The sequence below is a fragment of the Monodelphis domestica genome, chromosome 6 (genome assembly GCF_027887165.1).
Source record: "Monodelphis domestica isolate mMonDom1 chromosome 6, mMonDom1.pri, whole genome shotgun sequence".
Taxonomy (NCBI): domain Eukaryota; kingdom Metazoa; phylum Chordata; class Mammalia; order Didelphimorphia; family Didelphidae; genus Monodelphis; species Monodelphis domestica.
Window position 1 is genome coordinate 294,842,487 of NC_077232.1, and position 27,371 is coordinate 294,869,857.

The 27,371-nt window shown below is 38.5% G+C and overlaps 1 long non-coding RNA gene across 1 annotated transcript in view; it reads left to right on the forward strand.

Moving 5' to 3' along the window:
* LOC130455129 (uncharacterized) overlaps nt 1–20,242 on the forward strand; it is a 41,069-nt gene extending 20,827 nt beyond the window's left edge. Inside the window, exons 2-3 of the long non-coding RNA XR_008913052.1 lie at nt 14,058–14,190; nt 19,579–20,242. This is a non-coding gene — a long non-coding RNA (uncharacterized LOC130455129). The remainder of the gene's footprint in view (nt 1–14,057; nt 14,191–19,578) is intronic.
* The last annotated feature ends 7,129 nt before the right edge of the window (nt 20,243–27,371 follow it).

Genomic DNA, 27,371 nt, shown 5'->3' on the forward strand with positions numbered 1-27,371 from the left:
TTTGGGATCTTCAGTTGGCCAATGAACTGTTCCCTCTCCTTGGGCCTGATTAACAAGAAAAATAATCTTATTCTTTTCCCTTTCTGTTAGCAAGGCCTGGAGCAAATCTTCTACATCAAGCCACGTGGGATTATATGTGCAAAAAATGCTTTCAAACTTATTTATCACCACCACAGGCTCAGCTTCATGTGAAGGTGTTTTTTCTTTCGATCTCTCAATGTCCTGTGGAGAAAAGGGTGTATGATGTCTAATGTTTACTAAATCTCCACTTTTGTTATATGTAGGGACAACTCATAGAGTGAAAGGACCTTTATTTGAATCATTTATAGCAACTGCTACTTGGCCTGTATTCTGGGTTGTGGTGAGGCTGGTATGGGAAGGGGATAGGGTGGTGGAATGGAGCTGGTCAGCAGGTGGGGAGGTAGAGAGAAAGGGTTGGAGACAGGGCTGGGGGCAGGGTGGAGAGGAATGGGGGAGGGGCTGGGGGCAGGGTGGAGAGGAACAGGGGAGGGGTTTGGGGTGGGGTGGAGAGGAGTAGGATGGATATGGTCTAGAGGGGTCACAGTAAGGTGGGTAGGAAGGAGGATATGGAAAAGTACTGAAGTAGAGATGGTACGGGTAGGGATTGGGGAGATGGGTGGGCATAGGAGGGTAGAGAGTTGGATTGGGAGGAAAGGGGATGGGAGGAGTGACAGGGAAAGGAGCTGAAGGGTTCAAGCCCTGGTTTGGGTCAGTATGAGGAGAAACCTCCTCACAGGTCAAGTGGGATGGCAGAGCATGCTCCTTGCTAGATTTCACTGAAGGAGTTAAGCTAGAATGGTTTGGTTCCAAAGTTTCCTTACTAGACGGAATAGTGGATTTATCCACAAAAAAAGGCCCATAAGCACCAGTATTTATAATCTTTGGACTCTTCATTTTTAATGATTAACTTCAAGTCTTTTAAGATCTTGAAGTCAAAAGAGCCATATTTTGGCCAGGTAAAAGATATGTCCATCCATGCCTTACAAAGCTTTCTAGCTTCTTTCTTTGTCATCCAATTCTCCTTAGGCAAATTTGGATCGCTCCAGTTATTTAAAAGTTTATACGGGGCTGAATCAGGAGGAATATTTCCTTTGATGTGTTGCAGTATTTCCCATATTGTCTAGTCTGTATGTCTTATTTAAGCTAGTATGAGTATTGCTAAATTAGCAGCTTAAACAATGAAAAGTCCCTAAAACTTAAAAAAAAAAATAGAGACACAAAGTTCTTCAATGTTATTATGGAAGGCAATAAAAGAAGGCTTAAAACAAAAACAACAAAAACTAATGTAAGGAAACAGTCATTATAGTACAGCAATAGTATCAATAATGAATGTGCTGTGTGACCCTGGGCAAGTCACTTGACCCCCATTGCCTAGCCCTTACCACTCTTCTTCCTTGGAACCAATACACAGTATTGACTCCAAGAAGGAAGGTAAGGGTTTAAATAATAATAATAATAATAATGAATGTGTATTTAGTTTAATAATTATTGCTATTAATAATTAACAGTATGCATTTATTAAAATTATTGATGATGTTATTAATAATTAACAACCATAAACCATAAGAACGTATCAATAATCAATAATAACCATTAGTAATTAGTATTATTATTAATATTATTGTGTTCTAAAATTATTCCTTACTATTGCATGTAATTAATTTGATTTAATGTTGACTTTTTTTAATTTAGAAATTTGGTTTTAATTTAAATTCAATATTATTAATATTTCCTATTAATAATTCTTTTACTTAAATGTATTCAATTTAAAAGCATTATTTTACATCTCTAGTAGCAGTAGCAAAGGAATTTTTTAATTTTCCTGCAGTTCTAATTCTCTGCGGTGCTATAGTGGGTGTAGAGTGGAAGGCTCCTGTGGGTAGCCCTATCTAAGCAAGTAGACAGCTAAAGAGAAGGCCAAAAAAAAATCGTCTTTTAAATGCTAAAGAAATAGCAGTTAGTGTAACTAGAATGCCTTTTAAAATGCTAATGAAGATGCCCCCCCCCCAAGTAAAATGTAGCCTTACACATGCAGTCTACAAGTAAAGTTTGAGGGTGGGGGAGGGTGAGAGAAAAAAATGGAGTTAAATCCCTTCCCCTGGAACAGCCACGTGTTTTCAAAATTGGGGGAGTAGAGAGTTCCCTTGGGCCCTAATGCACGGCCTGGAAGCACCCTCAAAATTAATTTAATGAGTGATTCTGAACTTGTCCCTGCTACAGCAGCCTGTGAGGAAAGTCAGGCAGCCACTGGGCTGGTAAAGATCTGTTTGGTCCTAATGCCCCTTGGTTTAAAGCAGGTCTGGCCTGGGGGTGGGGGTGGCCTCGTGGGGAAAGCAGTCGCTCCCCTGCCTGGGTCCCAGGTCTGTGTCGGGACTGCTCCAGGGAGCCCCCAACTCTACTCCACAGCCTGGAAGCACCCCTAGGATCCATTCAAGGGGTCCCCCAGCTCTGCACTGCACTAGGCTGGAAGGAGGCACTCTAGGACCTTTCCTGCTGTAGAAAAATAAAAGAGCAGGAGTTCCTGTTGGGTCCTAATACCCACCCAATTCCTTATGGGCAAAAAGGCCCCCTTCACCCCTATTCAAGCTGAAAGAAAAAAATGGGGTGCAGTAGGGAGTGGGGGGGGGGAAGCAACCAGGGAAGGAGTTTTTCTCACCAATCCAATTGTGATCTGGTCCAGAAAAACAGCAGCCTGTTTCCTCTCTTGGCCAAGGTGGGGGTTTTTTTGGTTGTTGTTTTTGCATTTGAAGGCAGGCTAGTTACCTGAAGCAGCTTCTATCTTACTTAAGCTTGAACTTTACCTAAGACTCAAAACTTCTCTCAGAAGAAAATTAAGGTTCCAAAAAAAATCCCTGACTTATGGTCACTAACTGTAATAATTAAAATTAAATAATATTTCTTTCTACCCAGAGGTATACATTTTATAAAGTTTATTATGAAGGGTAGACAATCATTCCTAAGTAACCTGGGCGCATGGAGCCTAGCCTGACAGACAGTTCCTCTCTCATTTCCCCCTCACCTCCTGCACTGTCCCTTATCCTCAGGCTTCCCTCATGGTCTTCTCTTCCATCTCTCCCTTCCTCTTGTTGGTCTCCCCAGTTCTCTGATTGGTCTCCCACAATTTGTATTTAAACTGACCATACCACTGACTTGCTCTCTCTCTCTCTGCTTCTGCTTCTAAGCACACGTGTCTCTCAAGATGTAGTAAGTGACAGGGGCTGAGGGGAAATGACTGAGGAGAGACTCTAAATGAACACTCTAGTGCAAATACCAACAACATGGAAATGGGTTCGAATCAAGAACACATGTGAAACCCAGTGGAATCATGTGTCGGCTATGGGGGAGGGGGGAAGAAAATGATCTTTGTCTCTGATGAATAAAGCTTGGAAATGATCAAATAAAAATTATTTTTAAAAAAGATTCTCTTGTATAAACAATATTAGATATGAGAATTAAGCATGTGGGCCAAAACTTATTGATATTCTCTTAGTAATTGTTTTTTGGTAATAATAAAAATTTTTTCCTCAAAAAAAAAAAAGATGTAGTAAGTGAAATTGAATGGGCTTCTCTTATTTTGTATTTCTTTATCCTTGATTTCTAATAATCTTTAATAAACCTCTAAAATATAATACTTTTAGTAGATAAACTAATTTAACTGTTACACTTGCCTAGAATCACACAGCTAGGAAGTGTGAGGTCACATTTGAATCCAGGACTTCCCATCTCTAGTCCTGGTTCTCATGCTGGCCCCAATATAAATCTCTTGTCTTCTATAGTTAGAATTGTTGTTGAGTCATTTCAGTTATGTCAGACTGTTTGACTACATTTGGAGTTTTCTTGGAAAAGATACTGGAGTAGTTGCTATTTCCTTTTCCAACTCATTTTACAGATGAGGAAAGTGAAGCAAATAGAATTAAGTGATTTACCTAGAGTCCCACAGCTATTAATTGTCTGAGGCCAGAGTTGAACTCAGGAAAATGAATCTTTCTGACTTTAGGCTCAAAGCTCTAATCACTTTACTATCTATCATGGAAAGGAAAACTGAATCAAGCTCTGGACCTTTCTTCCACTGAGGTGGATGTGTCAGCAATTGGAATGTTAGAGTGAGGACTGCTGGACAGCAATGACATTTGGTGGGGGAAGGGACAACTTGGAGAGTGACAGTTGCTCTTGAGGTCTCTCTTTTCTGATTCTCAGACTGGAAGGAGCCTCTCTCCCTGTCTCTGGATAGAGGTACCTCTATTCCTGGATTTTCCCAACTGTGTGCCCTACCTGTATTCCTGTGATTGTGTCATCAAACAAAAGGATTTAAGGGGAATGGTTTGAATTTAAGGCTTGTCTTTAGGGGTGCTAGCCTAAAGAGATAGGACCTACCAGCTCTGAAGGTCAGAACCTTTTCTTCCTCTTGCTGTCTATTGCTAAAGACAGCTAGCATAGACTAGCATTGTGTGAACCTTAAAAATTCTCAGACCCTACTTCATAAGGTTGGGTTAAGACCATTCCCCATTGGGACCATTCCCCATTTGGGCAGGGAAGGTACTTGATCAGGAATGTGAGAACTCTACTTCACCATACTTAAGCATGCCTTAGGGGAAGATAAAGTTGTAAACTCTTTGCTGAACAATGAAAAGTACTTAAACCCATACTTATAGTAAGACAAAAAGTTCTTAAGCTATGCCTATTTTTAGACATAATACAAAAGGGTGCTAAGTACCTATAAAGGTCAGGCAACTTGTGAACTTACAAGGAGCAAAGAGGTGAGAACTTACTCAGAGATTCTAGTCTACTCAGGTGTGAATTACTCAAAAGATTAGTCTTCTTAGGTGTAAACTAAGAATGGTCTGTCCTTTGAAAAATGTCTACTGTGATTGGTAGATGGGAGAACTTAGGGGAGGTGATATAGGAGAAAATTCCCCTTATAAGGAGAAGAAGACAGTCTCTAAGAACAGGGTCTTGAGACAGTCTCTTGAAGACAGTCTGAGGGAGGCTGACTCTGGCTGGAACTCACTCTGAGGAGACTCTGTCCCTCTGAATCCTTGCTTTGACAGATCTGTGGTGAGTGATAAAACACTGACAGATCCCTCTCTTCCTAGGCTGGCTCATGCCGGCCTAGGCTGCTATAGCCCTTTTCTCATTATTTCCTTTTTCTCTCTTTCTCTCTTTCTTTAATGCCTCACTTGTATTAATTAAAATCTCTATAAAACCCAGCTGACTTGGGTATATTGAATAATTGGGAATTTTTCCCTGGCGACCACCTTATATATTGATTTAAAAACAAGACACTGTAGTGAAAACATATTTTCTGCAGTCACAATTTACTCATCCACTCTTATATCTACTACCATTTAAGTCTCCCACTATTTTAATTCACTACAGTTTATGGCAACCAACTATTTTAACTCTTACAATTGATAGAAATAAAAGAAACCCTGCACAAGCTAGAGAGGCCTGGCTTCAGCTCAAAAGCTGAGAGAGACTCAAACCCAATCTGTGGCAAAGTATAGGGAAATCCCTCTTCCCTCTACTCTGATACCTTCCTGATCCAAACTTATTATTAAATTCATCTTGAGTTAAATAACCTACAGTCAGATCTATCTGGGGGGACATAGAGGGAGCAGAACTTAAGGACAGTCATTCAACCATAAATGGTCCTTATTGGAACCCTGCAGGGTGACCTGTGTGTGTGGGAGGGGGAGGCTTGTCCCTTAGGAGGGTCCATGCTTACCTGCCCTGGAGTATCTTCAACATCAATCAATAAAGAAGACATCCTCTCAGGCTATCATAGTTGGCCCATTTCTTGGGAACCTCATTTTTCACAGACAGCCTCTCAGCAGGAGTTATCGCTCTCCTTTTACCTCACCAGCATCTATATTCCCTCAATCCCTTCAACTCCTCCATTCCCTGTTACAAAACCTTCCTTATCTCCTGTACCTCTTCAATCCTCTATAATTCCTTTAACTATCATACTAGTCATGTAGGGCACTCTTTCATATGGTTATTCATAGTTTGAAATTCTTTTTTTTATGTATTCCTGGGTTTTATTTACCCACAATAATCATTTGGTTTACAGAGTTGCCACTGTCTAATGAAATCTATGAACAAAGCAGACATTATTTTTGAGGTGAACCAATAATCATTTATGCCCAGCATTGTATGTACTCCACATGTGTATCCCAAGCTAATTTTCCCACAAGAAATGTTTTATTTTAAAATATATTTATAGAACCTTTCAGATATAGGGATTTTTTTTATTTAGTCAATTTAGAACATTATTAATTGGTTACAAGAATCATATTCTTTCCCTCCCTCCTTTCCCCCCACCCCCTCCCATAGCACAAGTCCACTGGGTTTTACATGTGTCCTTGATCAGAACGTATTTCCATGTTGTTGATATTTGCACCAGGATGATTATTTAGAGTCTACATCCCCAATCATATCCCCCCCCCCCAATCCATGTAATCAAGAAGTTATTTTTCCTCAGTGTTTCTACTCCCACAGTTTTTCCTCTGAATGTGGATAGTGTTCTTTCTTGTAAGTCCCTCTAAGTTGTTCAGGATCACTGCATTGCCACTAATGGAGAAGTCCATTATGTTTGATTGTACCACACTGTATCCATCTCTGTGTACAATGTTCTCCTGGTTCTGCTCCTCTCGCTCTGCATCACTTCCTGGAGGTTGTTCCAGTCTCCATGGAATTCCTCCACTTTATTATTCCTTTTAGCACACTAGTATTCCATCACCAACATATACCACAATTTGTTCAGCCATTCCCCAATTGATGGGCATCCCCTTGTTTTCCAATTTTTGGCCACCACAAAGAGCGCAGCTATGAATATTCTTGTACAAATCTTTTTCCCCATTATCTCTTTGGGGTACAAACCCAGCAGTGCTATGGCTAGATCAAAGGGTAGACTTTCTTTTGTCACCTTTTGGGCATAGTTCCAAATTGCCCTCCAGAATGGTTGGATCAGTTCACAACTCCACCAGCAATGAATTAATGCCCCTACTTTGCCACATCCCCTCCAGCATTCATTACTTTCCTTTGCTGTCAAGTTGAACAATCTGCTAGGTGTGAGGTGATACCTCAGAGTTGTTTTGATTTGCATCTCTCTGATTATAAGAGATTTAGAACACTTCTTCATGTGCTTATTAATAGTTTTGATTTCTTTATCTGAAAACTGCCTATCCATATCCCTTGCCCATTTATCAATTGGAGAATGGCTTGCTTTTCTGTACAATTGATTTAGCTCTTTATAAATTTGAGTAATTAAACCTTTGTCAGAGGTTTCTATGAAGATTTTTTCCCAATTTGTTGTTTCCCTTCTGATTTTAGTTACATTGGTTTTGTTTGTGCAAAAGCTTTTTAATTTGATGTAGTCGAAATTATTTATTTTACATTTTGTGATTCTTTCTGTCTTGCTTGGTTTTAAAGTCTTTCCCCTCCCAAAGGTCTGACATGTATACTATTCTGTGTTTACCCAATTTACTTATGGTTTCCTTCTTTATGTTTAAGTCATTCAACCATTTTGAATTAATCTTGGTGTAGGGTGTGAGGTGTTGATCTATTCCTAATCTCTCCCATACTGTCTTCCAATTTTCCCAGCAGTTTTTATCGAATAGTGGATTTTTGTCCCAAAAGCTGGGATCTTTGGGTTGATCGTATACTGTCTTGCTGAGGTCGCTTGCCCCCAGTCTATTCCACTGATCCTCCTTTCTGTCTCTTAACCAGTACCAAATTGTTTTGATGACTACTGCTTTGTAATATAGTTTGAGGTCTGGGATTGCAAGGCCCCCATCATTTGTGTTTTTTTTTTCATTATTTCCCTGGATATCCTTGATCTTTTGTTATTCCAAATGAACTTTGTTATGGTTTTTTCTAAATCAGTAAAGAAATTTTTGGGGAGTTCCATGGGTATGGCACTAAATAGATAAATAAGTTTGGGTAGGATATTCATTTTTATTATATTGGCTCGTCCTATCCATGAGCAGTTAATGTTTTTCCAATTGCTCAAGTCTAGTTTTAGTTGTGTGGAGAATGTTTTGTAGTTGTGTTCATACAGTTCCTGTGTTTGTCTCAGGAGATAGATTCCTAGGTATTTTATTTTGTCTAAGGTGATTTTGAATGGGATTTCTCTTTCTAGTTTTTGCTGCTGAGCTGTGTTGGAGATATATAGAAATGCTGATGACTTGTGTGGGTTTATTTTGTATCCGGCAACTTTGCTAAAGTTGTTGATTATTTCAATTAGCTTTTTGGTTGAATCTCTAGGATTCTTGAAGTAGACCATCATGTCATCTGCAAAGAGCGATAACTTGGTCTCCTCCTTGCCTATTTTGATGCCTTCAATTTCTTTTTCTTCTCTAATTGCTACTGCTAGTGTTTCTAGTACAATGTCAAATAGTAGAGGTGATAATGGGCATCCTTGTTTCACTCCTGATCTTATTGGGAATGCATCTAGTTTATCCCCATTGCAGATGATATTAGCTGATGGTTTTAGATATATACTGTTTATTATTTTTAGGAACGATCCTTCTATTCCTATGCTGTCTAGTGTTTTTTTTTTGTTTTGTTTTGTTTTGTTTTAAAACCCTTACCTTCCGTCTTGGAGTCAATACTGTGTATTGGCTCCAAGGCAGAAGAGTGGTAAGGGATAGGCAATGGGGGTCAAGTGACTTGCCCAGGGTCACACAGCTGGGAAGTATCTGAGGCCAGATTTGAACCTAGGACCTCCCGTCTTTAGGCCTGGCTCTCAATCCACTGAGCTACCCAGCTGCCCCCTCTAGTGTTTTTAATAGGAATGGATGTTGTATTTTATCAAAGGCTTTTTCTGCGTCTATTGAGATAATCATGTGGTTCTTGTTGGTTTGCTTGTTGATGTGGTCAATTATGCGGATGGTTTTCCTAATATTGAACCAGCCCTGCATCCCTGGTATAAATCCTACTTGATCATGGTGGATGACCCTTCTGATCACTTGCTGGAGTCTTTTTGCTAGTACCCTATTTAAGATTTTTGCATCTATATTCATTAGGGAGATTGGTCTATAATTTTCTTTCTCTGTTTTTGACCTGCCTGGTTTTGGAATCAGTACCATATTTGTGTCATAAAAGGAGTTTGGTAGAACTCCCTCTTTGCTTATTATGTCAAATAGTTTGTATAGTATTGGGATTGACTGTTCTCTGAATGTTTGATAGAATTCACTTGTGAGTCCATCGGGCCCTGAAGATTTTTTCTTAGGGAGTTCTTTGATGGCCTGTTGGATTTCATTTTCTGATATGGGATTATTTAAGAATTCTATTTCTTCTTCTGTTAGTCTAGGCAGTTTGTATTTTTGTATATATTCATCCATATCACCTAAATTGGTGTATTTATTGCCATATAATTGGGCAAAGTAATTTTTAATGATTGCCTTAATTTCCTCTTCATCAAAGGTGATGTCCCCCTTTTCATCTTTGATGCTGTTAATTTTCTTTTCTTCTTTCCTTTTTTTAATTAGATTGATTAGTACTTTGTCTATTTTGTTTGTTTTTTCAAAGTACCAGCTTCTTGTCTTATTTATTAAATCAATAGTTCTATCACTTTCGATTTTATTAATTTCTCCCTTAATTTTTAGGATTTCTAGTTTGGTTTTCTGCTGGGGGGTTTTAATTTGATCGCTTTCGAGTTTTTTCATTTGCATTTCCAATTGATTGATCTCTGCTCTCCCTAGTTGTTAATATATGTTCTCAGGGATATGAATTTACCTCTGATTACTTCTTTGGCTGCATCCCAAAAGGTTTGAAAGGATGTCTCGCCATTGTCATTTTCCTCGATGAAATTATTAATTGTTTCTATGATTTCTTCTCTTCTAACTAAATGATTTTGGGGTATCATATTGTTTAATTTCCAATTAGTTTTTTATTTGGTTTTCCACGTACCATTACTGATCGTTATTTTTATTGCCTTGTGATCTGAAAAGGCTGAATTTATTATTTCTGCTTTTCTGCATTTGTATGCCATGTTTCTGTGACCTAGTGTATGGTCAATCTTTGTGAATGTGCCATGTGGTGCTGAGAAGAAGGTGTATTCCTTTTTGTCCCTATTTATTTTTCTCCATACGTCTATTAATTCTAATTTTTCTAAGATTTCATTCACTTCTTTTACCTCTTATTTATTTTTTATTTGATTTATCTAAATTTGATAATGGTTGGTTCAAGTCTCCCACTAATATGGTTTTACTGTCTATTTCTTCCTTCAATTCTCCTAGTTTCTCCATTAGAAATTTGGGTGCTATGTTATTTGGTGCATATATGTTGATTAGTGATATTTCCTCATTATCTAAAGTCCCTTTTAACAGAATGTAATTACCTTCCCTATCCCTTTTAATCAGGTCTATTTTTGCTTTGGCTTTATCAGATATCATGATTGCAACTCCTGCCTTCTTTCTGTCAGTTGAGGCCCAGAAGGTCTTACTCCATCCTTTAATTCTGACATTTTGGGTGTCTACCTGCCTCATGTGTGTTTCTTGAAGACAACATATGGTAGGGTTTTGGATTCTAATCCATTCTGCTATTCGTCTACGTTTTATAGGTGAGTTCATCCCATTCACGTTCATTACAATATTCTCTTAGTAACAACTCCCTTTCTAAAAGCTAATTGAGGCTGTCTAAGAAATTTATTCTTGCCTAATAATCATGGGGAATCAAATGGGGGTAGAGCAACAAGCTACATATCAATAGGAAATCAATCTTCTAATCCCTTAGGACGACCTTCAGATTCTGAGGGGTCAAGGAGCCAACCTCTGGGCTCTGGGCACCCAACCTGCCAGTTCAAGTTAGGATTGGAAAAATAGCACCAATGTCAATGTACTGCAATTAGTTAAAGGCATTGGAGATGTTTTGTGTATAAAAGAAGACTTTGGGGAAATGATAACTGTCTGTAGAAAAAGTTCATTTATGTTTGGTCCCAAAGTACACTGTGGAAAAGTTATAAAGAAGTAAATTTAGACTTCATATACATTAAAATTTCCTATTAATTAAAACTATCCAAGAGTGTAATGGGATGTTTCAAAAATAGCTTTCCCCCTCCTTGGAAATCTGCGCACAAAGGCTAGATGACTACTTGTTAGAGATGGAATTCTTTTGGAATTGCATGATGAAATTCTTGGGTAGATTTTGGTTAACCCCAATGGCCTCAAAGATCACTTTCAAGACTCAGAAACTCTGATCCTGTTACCTGTATGATAGTAGAAATAGACATCAGAGCACACAAGATTTACCTAAGCTCACAATTTAGTCAAGGCTTACAACACCATAAGAATAATATACAACTTTATAAAGTAAACTAGAGAGGTTAAAAAAAAAAGTCGTCACCAACGTAAAGGGCATAAACTTTTATGTTTCAAGAAGGAGATATTTGAATACGTAAATAATAATTCCTTTGAGGTTGATTCTTTATTAAAAGAAAGTATTTATTGGCTCATCCATTTCCATATGGAATGACTAATGCAGCAAATCACTTAAAATAAACACAAAGATATGAACTTACCTTGGATTTCAGGGAAAACTATGTATCCAATTCCATCCATGCCTCCTCCTTCTCCTCCTCCTCCTCCTCCTCCTCCTTAGGTTCCACTCTGGGGAATTAACTGTCATCCTGAGTCTGAAGATTGCAATAGGAGACATTAAGTGCCCTATTAAAGTGGAAAGATGGCCAGTCCAATCTTCAGTCCCTTGGAGGTTCTGTGCTGCTTTGTGGTGACCCCACGGGATCTGATCTCCCCCAGGACACTTGGGTTTCCTTAACCCTTTGTTTCTATGTTCATGCTGAGCCTCTGAATTTATGACTTCCCAAGGTTAAAACAATAGAGCTTCACTGGAAAGTGAAGGCTTCCCTTTTCTTTATTACCTTCTCTTTCACTGTTTTGTATTTCTCATCTTTCACTCCTGTTTTCTCTTTGAACTGCCCCTGATTCCCCTAAGAATTTGTTGTTAGATGCCTGTATCTGACAGAGAGGAGGCCTTGAATAGGAGAGTTAACCACATGCCAACATCTTGGGGCATCAGTGTTATAACAGGGTGCCCACACAACCCAACCAGAACTTTACCAATCTTTCAACTAGGAAGTCATTCAGAGATTTGGAATCTCCCCCTTGAAAGCACTACTAAGGGTTGTTTGGTCTTCCTAAATAAGTGATTTTAAATGATTTTTGTTGTTGAGGCCTTGGAATTCACTGTAATCTATTTCACAGAATTACAACATAATTTCCTTTGGGGCTGTGGGTTTGAATTTCTATTTCTATTTCCCAGCCTGGGAGACTCCTGAAAATAAGCAGATATCTGCGTGACTGCTTTCTCTGTCTCTAAGCTTATAGTCTTCATTTTCTCGGTTTGGTCCTCATCCTTACCAGGGTCAAAGAGCTGGGTTAAATAGTAGGGTTGATCTCAGGATCATGCCACATGGGCTCCACCCTGGTTGGCTCAGTGACCTTGGGGATGAAATGGAGGCAAGCCTTTTTGTTCTGCCACCATGCCCAGTGTGGTTACAAGGAAGGACAGAGCTAACTTTAAATTGCTCTAAATCCTTGAGCTGATATTTTTACAAATCACATTCCAGTTTGGCTAAAATCCAGAGTATGGGAATGTAACTTGGAGGAACCTCCTCTAATTGTCTTCCTGCATCTTTATTTTTTATTTATTTGTTTTATAAAACCCTCACCTTCTGTCTTGGAATCAACAGGAATCAACACTGTGTATTGACTCCAAGGCAGAAGAGTGGTAAGGGCTAGACAATGGGGGTCAAGTGACTTGCCCAGGGTCACACAGCTGGGAAGTATCTGAGGCCAGATTTGAACCTACGACCTCCCATCTCTAGGCCTGGCTCTCAATCCACTGTGCTATCCAGCTGCCCCCTTTCCTGCATCTTTAAAACGAATGAGACTCCTTTTGACTGCTCTGTGCTACCTCTTTCTGCTATTCTGCTATGCTGTGTCCAACCATGAATTGAACTGGTGAGAAGGATAGGACTCTCACTCCCCATTCCCTCTCTTTTACTCTGCCTCTGAGAATTGGGCCTGGAGGTGTTTGTTTCTGTTCTGTGTTGTTTGTTTCATGTGCTGGAGGTAGTCCACTCAGGTTCTTGGAGTTGGAGCCATGATTACCTTGGAGCTAGGATTGCAGTATCCCTTTCTACACAGGGCACTCTAAAATTCTTTAGGGATCTCCCTAGCAAAGGGAACCCCTGTAAAGGACCAAGCAATTTCCTCTGAGTTTCTTATCCCAGAGGGCACCTGAAAATCCCCCATACTTGATACTGCCAGCACAAACAAATAGAATTTCAGTTTTACCCATCAGGGCCAAAAGGCAAATAGTCTCAGAGAAATGGCAAAGAATGTGGGCTTCTTGGGGTTTTAGGCACAGACACCTCATCCTAAGGAGTTGGAGGGCATGTTACTTTCACAAAAAGCAAGCAGTCTAGGTTGCTTTAAAAAGAACAACAGGAACATTTCTCCTCAACAGTAGCAGTCTAGTGATGCCAGATTTCTCACTTATTCTACTTATTATCACTTAATATCGTACTTTTTGTTTGGGGTGTCTTGTGTATAAAGGAACACTTTTTGTGCAGACCCCTGTTGGATGATCTAATGCACTGAATCATTAAAAGGTTCCACTCAGGTTTCTCATTTGAGAAAGGGGCAACACCAATTTGGTCTCAGATGTCAAACCCTTCTTTGGGAGGGTGTTCCATGCAACTTGGAAAGCTGCGTGAACCAGACTTCTGTTCAGGATGGAAGCAAGCTTTTTATTTTTGCCCTTTGCTTCTCTTGTGGGCGGGAAAAGACCTTGTTAGGCTAAGGTTAAGGAAACACAGATATCTGGTAAACTTTGTAAAATAAAATACTTCCTATGTTGTTGGCTGATTTGGGGAACTTGGTGAATGTTGTTCTGTGAGTCTGCAACAGAGAGAGGGAAATGACTATCCTTCCCCTGCTCTATCTTCTCTATCCCAGATTTGAGAAATGGGCCTACAGTTGTTGATTTCTATTTATTATATTTGTTCTCAGCTTTAGGTGCCAAGATGTCATTCCCAGGAGACCCTAGAGTTCAAGTAATGGCAGCCTCTGAGCCAGAAGAGTAGACAAGATGGTGCAACCCAGCTTACAGGAGTAATAATAGGACTGTACATCACAATTTAAGGTTTGTATAGCACTCCTTATCCACTTGATCCAACTCTCCTATGAACAAATTACTACAAATATTAGTCTCCAATTAAAGATGAGTAAATGGAGACTCAAGAGAGATGGTGACCTGATGCCTATGTCCACCTCTCTACTTAGTGTTGGAAGGGATATACTGACCTTCTTGAGGTCCATTTCTCTCACTACAAATATGTATGCTTTGTAAAGGCCTTTTTTGCCTGATTCTTTGAAAACTTTTCTCCTCAGTGTTTCAATTCCCCTGGAGTAAACTCTAGCCACCTCTGTCACCTATCTCCCAAGTATTTAAGGGGTTTTCCATTTACCATCAGCTCTTCTTAGGCTAACTAGGATCAAAGTGTTTTCTCTTTCCTTATGTTCTTGGAGATCCTCATCTTTTCTCCTTGTTCTAAGCCCTGGTCTGATCCTCTAAGGATATGAATCTAAATGTCTCCTGATATCTCCAAAGCAACTATGCCCAAAGGTCTTTAAAAGACTGCCTGCCCTTTGATCCAGCCATACCACTACTGGGTTCATACCCCAAAGAGATAATAAGGAAAAAAGACTTGTGCAAAAATATTTATAGTCTCACTCTTTGTGGTGGCAAAAAATTGGAAAATGAGGGGATGCCCTTCAGTTGGGGAATGGCTGAACAAATTGTTGTATCTGTTGTGCTGGATGATGGAATACTGTTTTGCTAAAAGGAATAATAAAGTGGAGGAATTCCATGTGAACTGGAACAACCTCCAGAAATTGATGCAGAGAGAAAGGAGCAGAACCAGGAGAAGATTGGACACAGAGACGGATACAATGTGGTACAATTGAATGTAATGGACTTCTCTACTAACAGCAATGCAATGATCCAGGACAATTTGGAGGGACTTATGAGAAAGAATGCTAACCACATCCAGAGAAAGAAATATGGAAGCAGAAACACAGAAGGAAAATAACTGTTTGACCACATGGGTCGATGGGGATATAATTGGGGATGTAGACTCTAAATTATCACCCTCGTGCAAATATTAATAATATGGAAATAGGTCTTGATCAATGACACATGTTAAACCCAATGGAATTTTGCATCAGATATGGAAGGGGTGGGGTAAGGGAGGGAAAGAACATGAATCATGTAATGATGGAAAAATTTTCTTAATTAATCAATAAAATTAAATTAATACTGATATCTCCAAAGCAGTGAAGTCTGGTAAGATGAGGTAGCAAAATCATCAAGGAGTGAGGCTGTGACAGAAAATCTTTTAGAGGAAAAAAAATGAGAAGATCAGAACAGTCCATTCAAAAATTACTCTAAAGTGATGAGAAAATGGTTAGAAAAGTGAATGACTATTCATTTTGAATTCTTTGGAATATTGGATTTAATATAGCCAGAGATCAAGTAGATAGAGCCCAGTAGTATGCTAAAGCCAGTTACACTTATACCTAGGAAATCATCCAATGCTACAACTCAGGGCTTGATTTTGTTGGTTATCCAGACTTAAGAAAGTAATAGAGAAAATGGTAAGTTAGATTTCACTGAAAAGTGTGTCCTTCAAGAGATCCAGCTGTTAAACATTTACCAGCACACTGCTGGTAAGATCCCAAAAGACACAGAGAGAAGATAGAATTAAGTCAAAAGAGGTAGGGAGAGGAATTACTTTCAGGATTGAGAAGGATTGTGTAGACATGTTATCAAGAGCAGTTCCCAGGACTCAATCAATTCATCATTTGTAAACATCTATTCTGTACAAGGCACTTGGGACAGAGAGATAAAAACAAGAAATAATCCTAGACTTCAAAGAACTCATATTTTTACTGGAAAAGATTCCTTTTCTTAAAAAAAAATTTTACTTTCATTTATTCCTTTGGTCTTATCCCTCAATTATCTATTCTGAATTGAAAAAAACATCATCTGTAGTTTACAATTTATTTTTATTTATTTTGTCAAAATATGTTATTATAAACTTAACCATCAGCAACTATAAATTTTGAAATGCATAAGATAGAACAATCAAAATGGCAGAAAATTTTCACATGAAATCATGAACATTTTCGATTTGTTTAGGGAAAAATATGTAAATTAATTTTAACAAAGCAATATTAAACTCACTTTATTTGTTTGTATATCCTGCCTTTATATATATGTATATGTTTTCAATTTAAACTATTATTTCTATTGTTGGCATTAGTATATACACACTGTTAAGCTGGCCAAATTTCTTCCAAAAACCCTTTCTGTATTGCTGTATATTTTTATCTTTACGTATGGTCATTATTTCCCTGGATATCCTTGATCTTTTGTTATTCCAAATGAACTTTGTTATGGTTTTTTCTAATTCAATAAAAAAGTTTTTTGGTAGTTCGATGGATATGGCACCAAATAAGTGAATTAGTTTTGAGTAAGATTGTCATTTTTATTATGTTAGCTCGTTCTACCCATGAGCAAACAATGTTTCTCCAATTGTTTAGATCTAGTTTTAATTGTGTGGAGAGTGTTTTGTAGCTGTGTTTATATAGTTACTATGTTTGTCTCAGCAGATAGATTCCTAAGTATTTTATATTGTCTAGGGTGATTTTTAAATGGAATTTCTCTTTCTAATTCTTGCTGCTGAGATGTGTTGGAAATATATAGAAATGCTGATGACTTATGTGGGTTTATTTTGTATCCTGCAAATGTGCTAAAGTTGTTGATTATTTTAACTAGCTTTTTAGTTGATTCTCTAGGATTCTTTAAGCAGACCATCATATCATCCACAAAGAGTGATAACTTGGTCTCCTCATTGCCTATTTTAATACCTTCAATTTCATTTTCTTCTCTAATTGCTACTGCTAGTGTTTCTAGTACAATGTTCAATAATAGAGGTGATAATGGGCATTCTTGTTTCACTCCTGTTTTAAAAAAAATAAAAGAGAGAAGGGAATATACCCTATGGAGGAGGGTTGGACCCCAAGGTATGGAGAGAGGAGGAAAAGAGAGAACTCCCTACCTTCCACAAAACAGGGTACAGGGGGAGACAGCAGCTGTAATGGGTTGGCTCAGAGAGAGGAGAGGGGGTTTGAAGATTTTCCCCCTTCTGCCTTCCCTCCTTAGCTAAAGCTACTCTCCTCAATTCGCTCTTGTCCCTCTTGCCCCCCTCCACTACTCGAGAACCAAAGGTCTCCCCTTGAACCGTTCACTCATACTCAGCTTGGGGAACAGATAACTTTTAATGTTAACTACTCAGGTAATACAAAAGGAATAACGGGCGGGGGATAATGGGAAAAGGAAAGTGGGAGAAAGGGGGTCCCTGTCTCTATCTAAACCCTTTTCCTCCCTCCTCAAGTTTGCCTGAGCCCCCCTGAGAGAAAGTCAGGTGGACTCACCCCTGGGCAACAGGAGCTGAGGTAAAGTCTACTCAGGTTTCTCTTCAGAAAGTCCCTTCAATTGGGAAGTGTTGGGGGAAGGATTTCCAGTCACCAGCAGGAAAAATGGGTAACCTTCAGGAGAAAGTCTTTTTCTACCTTCTCTCTTTGATGCCTCCAGACAGAGAGACACTCACTGCTCTCCTCACCAGAGTCTTCTCTCCTCCAGAAATTCACTCCCTGAGTCCTTCCCCCATGGAGGTGATCAATTTCACATACTCTCCAATCTGGCACTTTTTCTTTAGTGCCAGCCTCTATCACACTCCTGATGTTATTGGGAAGGCTTCTAGTTTATCCTCATTGCAGATGATGTTTGCTAATGGTTTTAAATATATGCTGTTTATTATTTTTAGGAAAGGCCCTTCTATTCATATGCTTTCTAGTGTTTTCAATAGGAAAGTGTGTTGTATTTTGTCAAAAGCTTTTTCTGCATCTATTGAAATAATCATGTGATTTTTGTCAGTTTGCTTCTTAATATGGTCAATTATGTGGATGGTTTTCTTAATATTGAACCATCCTTGCATTCCTGGTATAAATCCCATCTGGTCATAATGAATAACCCTCATGATCACTGGCTGGAGTCTTTTTCCTAGTATTCTATTTAAGATTTTTGCTTTTATGTTCATTAAGGAGATTGGTCTGTAGTTTTCTTTCTCTGTTTTTGACCTATCTGGCTTTGAAATCAGTACCACATTTGTGTCATAAAAGGAATTTGTTACAACCCCTTCTTTGCTTATTCTGTTATATAGTTTGTATAGTATTGGGATTAGTTGTTCTTTGAATGTTTGATAGAATTCATTTGTGAATCCATCTGGTCCTGGGGATTTTTTTCTTAGGGAGTTCTTTGATGGCTTGTTCAATTTCTTTTTCTGATATGGGGTTATTTAGGTATTCCATTTCTTCTTCTGTTAATCTAGGCAACTTATATTTTTGTAAATATTCATACATATCACCTAGATTGCCATATTTATTGCCATATTTGGGCATAATAGTTTTTAATGATTACCTTAATTTCCTCTTCATTAGAGGTAAGGTCTCCCTTTTCAGCTTTCATACTGTTGATTTGGTTTTCTTCTTTCCTTTTTTTAATTAGATTGACCAGTACTTTGTCTATTTTATTTGTTTTTTTCAAAGTACCAGCTTCTAGACTTATTTATTAATCAATAGTTCTTTGACTTTCAATTTTATTAATTTCTCATTTGATTTTTAGGATCTCTAATTTAGTTTTCATCTGAGGATTTTTAATTTGTTCACTTTCTAGTTTTTTTAATTTGCATGCCCAATTCATTGACCTCTGCCTTCCCTAATTTTTTAATATATGAACTCAAGGATATAAATTTCCCCCTGAGTACTGCTTTGACTGCATCCCATAGATTTTGAAAGGATGTTTCATTGTCATTTTCTTCAAAGAAATCATTAATTTTTTCTATGATTTCTTCTTTAACTAACCAATTTTGGAGAATCATATTATTTAATTTCCAATTAATTTTTGATTTGCCTCTCCATGTACCATTACTAATTATTATTTTCATTGCATTGTGATTTGAGAAGTTTGCATTTATTATTTCTGCTTTTTTGTACTTGTTTGGAATGTTTTTATGCCCTAGTACATGATCAACCTATGTTAATGTACCATGTACTGCTGAAAAGAAGGTATATTCCTTTTTGTCCCTATTTATTTTCCTCCACATATCTACTAACTCTAATTTTTCTAAGATTTCATTCACTTCTCTTACCTCTTTCTTATTTATTTTTTGGTTTGAATTATCTAGTTCTGATAGAGGAAGGTTCAGGTGTCCCACTAGTATAGTTTTTCTATCTATTTCATCCTTGAGCTCCACTAGTTTCTCCTTTAGAAATTTGCATTCTATGCCATTTGATGCATACATTTTGAGAGCTGATATTTCCTTATTGTCTATACTGCCTTTTATCAGGATGTAATTACTTTCTCTATATCTTTTGACTAAATGTATTTTTGCTTTGACTTTGTCAGATATCATGATTGTGATTCCTGCCTTCTTTTGATGCTGTGAATGAAGACATTTGGGCAAAGAAAAAAATGGATCTGCAAAGCAAGGAGAGCTCAAAACATTGGAACACACAAATCATCGGGGATAGGAGAGAGAAAGAGTTCCATGGAACTCTTGAAGGAGAGAGTGTTGGACTCAGCCAGGGTGATCTCAGTTTGTCTTTCCCCTGCTGATGAGGAAAGTGATTTGAAGACAGATCACTACACTTTATCTCTGGTCTTGACATTTCTATTTCTACTTAGAACTGGAAAAAAGACAGATATTGCCCAGAAGAAACTTGTTAGCAGTGCTGTTATTATCTACCCTTAGGAGGAGATGTGTTTGTTCTTCTGAAGAGACTTCATTTCAAAAGCCTTCAATCAATAGGATAATTTAGAATTAGGGAGACCCTGATTTCTCTCTTTCCCCAGTCTCATCTTATCTCCTTCTCCCCAAAGAATAAAAGATCCTTTAGTTAAAGTACTAGTTTGCAGGACTGGTTATTGGGGGGGAAATTACAACTTGCCATTTGTGAAAAAATCTCCATTAAGACAGTTGGGAAGGAAGAACAAGAAGTAGTGTAGGGGAGGGGCTCAAGATTCAGCCTTTTTCCTTTTGCTTACTATGCTTACTTCCTGGTGGTCCTAAATTTCCCCCACTACAATTCACCAAGTTTCCCTCTCTAGTACAATGCTCAATAGATTTGGCTCCAACTGCTTACTTTTAGCCTATGTGGGTCTACCTTCCTTACGTGTGTTTCTTGTAGACAGTATATGGTAGGATTTTGGTTTCTAATCCACTCTACTATTTGTTCGCATTTTATGGGTCAGTTCATTCCATTCACATTCAGAGTTATGATTACCAGCTATGTATTTCCCAGCATTTTGATTTCTACTACTAGTCCTGCCCTTTCTTCTTTCACCATATCCTTCTACACCAGTGTTTTGTTTTTAATCAGTCCCCCCAATTCCCACCCTTATTTTACTTCCATTTCTACCCCCTCTCCCTTCTTATTCCCCTCTTATTTTCTTTACAGTCTTTTTTCCCTTGTATTGCTTCCCTCCCCACCAGTTCATTTGTTACCCTTCTACTTCTCTATAGGGCGCAAATCAATTCTCTGCCCCAATGGATTGGATTGTTCTTCCCTCTTTGAGTCAGTTTCAATGCACATAAGAATTGAGTATTTTCTATCTTCAACCTCTTTACCCTTCTGGTGTATTAATGTTCTCCCCGACTCCTGCCATAAGCTTCTTTGTGACATATAAATTTACCCCATTTTGTTTCTTTTCCCATTTCTCTTAATATTAACCTCTTTTTAAAATTCTAGTTAAATATATATATATACATACATATATATTTATACATATACATATCTATATACATATTTGTGTCTTGGCATTTTATCCTATACAGTTTTCCACTGTGCCCTCTAAGTATAATTCTTCTAGCTACTCAGGTGATAATAACAAATTTTAAGAGTTACCTATATTCTCTTTTCTTGTAGGGATTCATATCATTTTAACTTATTGGACCCATTGAAAAAATTGGGTTATTTTCTTTTTGATTTTTCCCCCTTTCTTAATTACCTTTTGATGATTCTCTTGAGTTCTGTGTTTGGGCATCAAATTTTCTGTTCAGGTTTGGTCTTTTCTTTACAAATGCTTGGAATTCTTCTATTGTGTTGAATGACCATACTTTCCCCTGTAAGAATATAGTCAGTTTTGATGGGTATTTGATTCTTGGTTGTAGACCTAGTTCCCTTGCTTTCCAGAATATCAAATTCCATGCCTTTAGGTCCTTCAGTGTGGATGTAGCCAGATCCTGTGTTATCCTCACTGTGGTTCCATGGTATCTGAATGACTTCTTTTTAGCAGCTTGTAACATTTTTTCCTTGGTCTGATAGTTCTTGAATTTGGCTATAACATCCCTGGGTGTTATCAGTTGGGGATTAAGTACAGGAGGTGATGTGTGGATTCTTTCAATCTCCATTTTTTCCTCTTGCCCTAGAATGTTGGGGCAGTTTTCTTGGATAATTTTCTGTAGAATGATGTCCAGGCTTTTTCTTTTGTGATGGTTTTCTGGTAGATCAATAATCCTTAAGTTGTCTCTCCTGGATCTGTTTTCTAAATCTTCTGTTTTGTGAATGAGATGTTCCATATTTTCCTCAATTTTTTCATTCTTTTAGTTTTGTTTTATAGTTTCCTGCTGCCTTGTGAAGTAATTTACTTCTAATTGTTGTATTCTAGTTTTTAAAGACTGAATTTCGTCCCTTGCTTTTTGCTCATCCTTCTACTTCTGGTCTGATTTTCTTTGGAAGTCATCTTTCATTTTCTTTGCCTCAACTTTCATCTCTTTTGCCTCATTTTCAAGCTGATTAATTTTGTCTTTCAAGACACTATTTTCTTGTTTTAGTTCAAGTGCCTCTGTTTCCAGATGACTCATCTTGCTTTTTAAGTTCTTTTCTCAGTTGTCTTCAGCCTCTCTTAATTGTGTTTTGAATTGTATTTTGAGCTCTTCCAAAGCCTGTGTCCAATTCTCTGGAGTTTCTGTATTTTTGCTTGGTGTTCCTTGATCCTCTTCTGTTTCATTTGCTCTTTGTTCATTGTCTGGATAGAAGTTGTCAATTGTAATTTCTTTTTTCTTTTTCTGTTGTTTGCTCATATTTTCCCCTTCTTCCCCCCGTGTAGTTGCCTATAGTCTTTCTCCTCTCCTTATGTGCTGGATCTGTGGGTTTGGGATTTTCTGTTCTGAAGGGACTTCTTCTCTGCTCTGCTGATTGATCAGGTTGAGTCCTGATGTCAGATCTTCCCCAGCTGTTAGCAGAAGCTATAAAGGTTCCACCAGGTTATTAAGGTGTTCTGTAGTAGTTGCAACCTTTACTCTTGGAGCTTGATCAGCAAAGCTCTCAGAGAGATCTGTGGAGGAGGGATGTTGGATCTTGAGCTTCCCTGCCCTCTGAAGGCATGATAAGATTAAGTCATGGAGTTGATCCTGCAAAGCTAGATGTACCCTGAGTCCAAAACCTCAGGAAAGGGATGGGGGAAATATGGAATATCCCAGCTGCAATTGGGCTGCCCTCTCTGAACTTCTCCAGCTGCCTCCCCACTGCCTGTGTTCAAAGCCCTGAGCCTGGCACAGCTTTGCCTGCAAGTTACTCCCTTTGGACTAGAATCCTTGCCTGTCCAGAGATTCCAGCCACTGCTGGAGCCTCAGTAGGTGGGGGAGGGGTCCTAGGACCTTTCTTCTTCCTTCCCCTTAAACCTAAGTGTTCTAGAATTCAGGCTTTTGGGGGACATATCTTTTAAGTTGAGTCCAGAAGGAGGGTTTCTTAGCTCTGTCCTGTTGTTAGATTAGGTTTTCATTCCCCTAGGAGCATTTTGTTTTTAATTGGTGAGGAAGGGTTTTCAGAGGTCTGAACTTTCACTGCCTCTATGCCTCCATCTCGACTCCACCTCCTAATACCTAATACCTGGTACAAAAGAATAAATTTTATACTTTTTATACTTCTTAGTGACCTCTGCAGACATATTGAACTACATATATATATATATATATATATATATATATATATATATATATATATACACACACACACATATAATTGTTTCTTACCATACTGCTTCCCGGTGTAATAGAGGGATCTGAGAGGGAAGGATTGAGAAGGGAACAGGGGGAATGGAAGGAGAGAGAGGGAAATGGGGAGAGAGGGAAAGAGAAGATACTTCTTCCCCTCTCTTTCCTGAGAGAGAGGTAGCCAAGTCTTGTCTCCCTGATGGAGGTAATATGTCTCCTCAGAGAATAGTTCTGGGAGATGGAGGACACCCGACTGTCACTTCCCTTCAGAAACTTCAGGTCACCCCACTATCAAGGAGAGATGTTGTTCCTTGGATTAGGTGGTTTCTATCCCTGGGATCCTAAGCTAACCTTCCCCTTTTGGGGAGAGCTGTGATTCTCCCCAAATCTTCCGTCCCCTTTCCTAGCATCAGAAACCAACCAGACCTAATTCTAAAGTAATAAACAATTTATTTGGGTTCACACAGTGAAGGAAAGGTAGGGGTGTCAAGCAAGGAAAGTGGGGAGTAGGAAACCCTAACACTAGTCCCCTCTAGCAGACTTCCCCCGAAGTTCTCAGGGTTCAAGGCTGAGTGCCTCAAACCCTTCTCTGGCTAGCTGCTGGTTGATTCCTGTTTCTCAGATAACTAACTTTTAATTCAGAAGTCTAGGAACAGGTCAGGGAGAGAGATAAATCTCAGGGAAAGATTTGGTTGGCTCTGGCCAGCATGCGTCCAAATCCAAAACCCCCTTGAGAATTCTGGTAGCTGTTCTTGAAGAGTCTTGTGAAGGTGTTTTGGGGTCCCAGAAAGAATAACAGGTCTCATATGGAATGGGCTCTTTCTCAGCTTCCAGGAAAACCTCCTTTCCTCCTCCATCTCCCAAACTGGAAGACTGTTGACAGTTGGAGCTCCTCTCCCTCTACCCCTCCTCCACTGCTCTTTAGCTGATCTCTCCTCTCTTTCTTACATTACACTGGTACCATGCATATTGTCCATGAAGGTTCAGTAGAGCACACTGTATATAGCACCAACTTTTTTCATTGCTTAAACTAGAAGAGCCTTCTGGGCTACTGACACTTGAATCTTCAGTCATCACTATCTCACTTTGTGGCTTGTATCAAGACCTTGTGAACTTCTTTATTGGTCATTTGATTTCTTGCCAGTCATCCACAGATAACTGAGGCAAATAAGGTTCACCCAATGAGAGAAGTTTCATGAATGCTGTTGGCATGCTATCTGATGGAAGTGCCAGACTTTCAGATGTCCTTCCCTCTACTTGTAATCTAGTTTTGGGGTTTTAAGTATAATTTTATACCATTTCATAGGATATTTACATAACTTCCATGTCACATGGCCTTCGGTTTCAGGGCATCTGCCATATACATTGGTCTTCTCTGGTTGGTAGCAATTGCTGAATTCAGACTTAACTACAGCTGTTACTCCTCTCTGGCAAACAGTATGTATGTAAATTGGTACTGGTCAGAATACGTCAGCACATTTTGTTTCAGGTTCAAACTTGTAACACTGCTAGATAAACATAGTCCTCAAATATGTCAGTAGGAATTCACTTCAATGCTAGGAACCCTAGCTTATAGATGGCATACCTAGTCTCATTGTTGTTTAAGTTCTTTTATTTTTATTTTTTATTTTTAAATATTTTCCATGTTATATGATTCATGTTGTCTCCCTCTCCACTCCCAGAGCTGACAAGCAATTGTACTGGGTTATACATGTGTTATCATGTGATACCTATTTCCATACTTTTGCAATAAAGCAGTCTTTTAAAACCAAAATCCCAAATCATGTACCCATATAAACAAATGGTAAATCATATGCTTTCCTTCTGTGCTTCTACTCCCACAGTTCTTTCTCTTGATGTGAATAGCATTCTTTCTCATAAATCCCTAGGGATTATTCTGGATCACTGCATTGCTACTAGAAGCTTGCTTAACTAGTTAACCTAGAAGCTAGGTTAACTACATTTGTTCGTTCCACAGTGTTTTACTTTCTGTGTAAGATATTCTCCTGGTTCTGCCCCTGTCACTCTACATCAGTTCATGGAAGTCTTTCTAGTTCTTAAGGAAATCAAGCAGTTCACCATTCCTTATAACACAATAGTATTCCATCATCATCATATACAATTTGTTCAACCATTCCCCAATCAAGGGACACCTCTTCATTTTTCAATAAGGTCATTTGGTAGCTTAATAATAGCATCAGTGTTTTTTCTTTTTTCTTTTAACAAGTTTATAATAATCACCATCAAATTCTTTTAAAGTTTCTTAGGTCTTTCTTAAAGGTTCTGTGGATAAGGACAAGTTTAGAGTATTTCTGTCTTCCCAAATATCACATCATGAGATATACTATGACCCATATTCTTGCTAAACAATCTATAATACTGGTACTTGTACCTGCCTGCAGCCAAAAGTTAATATCTTCATGGGTGGACACCTGAGAACTGTGAAAGAGGAATTGGGAAAGCATGCAAAAACCAGAGGGAAGTTGATCAGCTATCAATCAAAGGAAGATTCCATTTGGAATATTACTGGTAAATAGTTGAAGGCAAGAGCCAACTGCTGACTGATTTCTGGGCTTCTTGGCTGATGATGGTGATTTTGAAGGAAGAAACTAGGTTGATCTCTGGGACTTGGGATAATCAAGCTGGAGGTGGCCTGGTGACTTTGAAGGCAGAATAAGAAGAAGAACAATAGTCCATATATCTCTCTCTGACTTGCTCTGTTTCATGGTAGTGACTGAATTGCCATTTCTCTCAATATTCTCCAACCTAAGGCTCACTGTAGATAATAGGGAAACCTTCAACCTTCTTACCTCCATTCTCTACCCTTTCCTGACTTCCCAAAATAAATCCCTTACTTGAGATAAAAGAAGATAAAGACTATATCATTTGAAACATCATAGCTCACCCTGAGTGACTTAGAAGGAGGCTGAAGAAGAAGTGGGGGGGAGGAAAGGGAGGCTGAAGAAGGAGGAAGAGGGAGAAAGGGAGGTATAGAGGGAGGAGGGTAGGAAAAAAAAAAGATAACTACCTGATATATTAGTTATCATTTACCCATCAAATATATCCCCACAATATTATCTATTACAGAAGGAAAGTTAGAAACCAAGGGAAAATGGGTGAAGGGGACAGAGAGAGAAAGAGGGAACACAAAGAAGGAAGAAAGACTCAGAGACAAAGAGTTCAAAAACATGGACTGCAGCATGTGTGCTCCTCTGATTGTGGAAAAGAGAGAGAGCTACATGTGTCCCCAGTCTTTTATTGGAGAATCAAGGAATGGGGAATGGGAGGTAGCTAATGAATATGTGACATATCATAAGATTTAATATTGGTTCAATTGGCAACCACAAGATCAAAGAGGAGAAGGTTAATCAAACATGTGACCTGGTAGGGAATCTGGTCTGTCAAGGTAAGAGCTAGGACCCTGTGGCAGCTATCGTACTACCCAGGAATTCTCCTGACCTTTGGAATGGGTTTGGAGAGTGGTCAGAATTAATATAGTACCAAATAAATACAATGATCAAGAAATAATATGCCCATGAGTTTGGTACATGAGCACATAGGTTGCAATATTAATGCATCAACAATACTTTCAAGATTAGAATATACTTGGGATGCCACACTTGCCAATGAAAAGTTTTAGGCCATTGTCTCCTAAACAATCCAATACTTTCATCAGTTCCTTCCTCATGTTCTTTCAAGATCCTCACAAGGACAAGATGTTCCAAAATTTGCAGGTAATTCATTGTCTCCAACTTTGTTTTCCTTTAGCCTTTGGAAAATAGAAGCTTCCTCTAAGTTCTTAAGTCATAAGTTCAAAGAGGGTAAAAATCCAACTGGACAAATGAAAAGTCTTGTCTTCTCTGCTCAGAAGAGGTAGCTAGATAGTCAACAGAGCACTCAATCTGAAGTCAGGAAAATAAGTTCAAATCTGGTTTCAGACACACTTATTAGCTCTATGACCTAACAGATCATTTTATGTTTACTTCAGTTTCCTCAGGATATAATACTAGTGCCTCCTTCCCAAGGTTATTATGAGGATCAAAAGCAATAATATTTCCTTCCATTCTCTTCCAATGCCACCATTATAGTTTATGTCTATGGATTATAAGACCCTCCGATGTTGCCATTCAACAACAGGTCCTAAAGATGTTCTGTAAGGTCACTCAGCACAGACAAAAAAAAAACTCTTCTAGATCAAATTTTA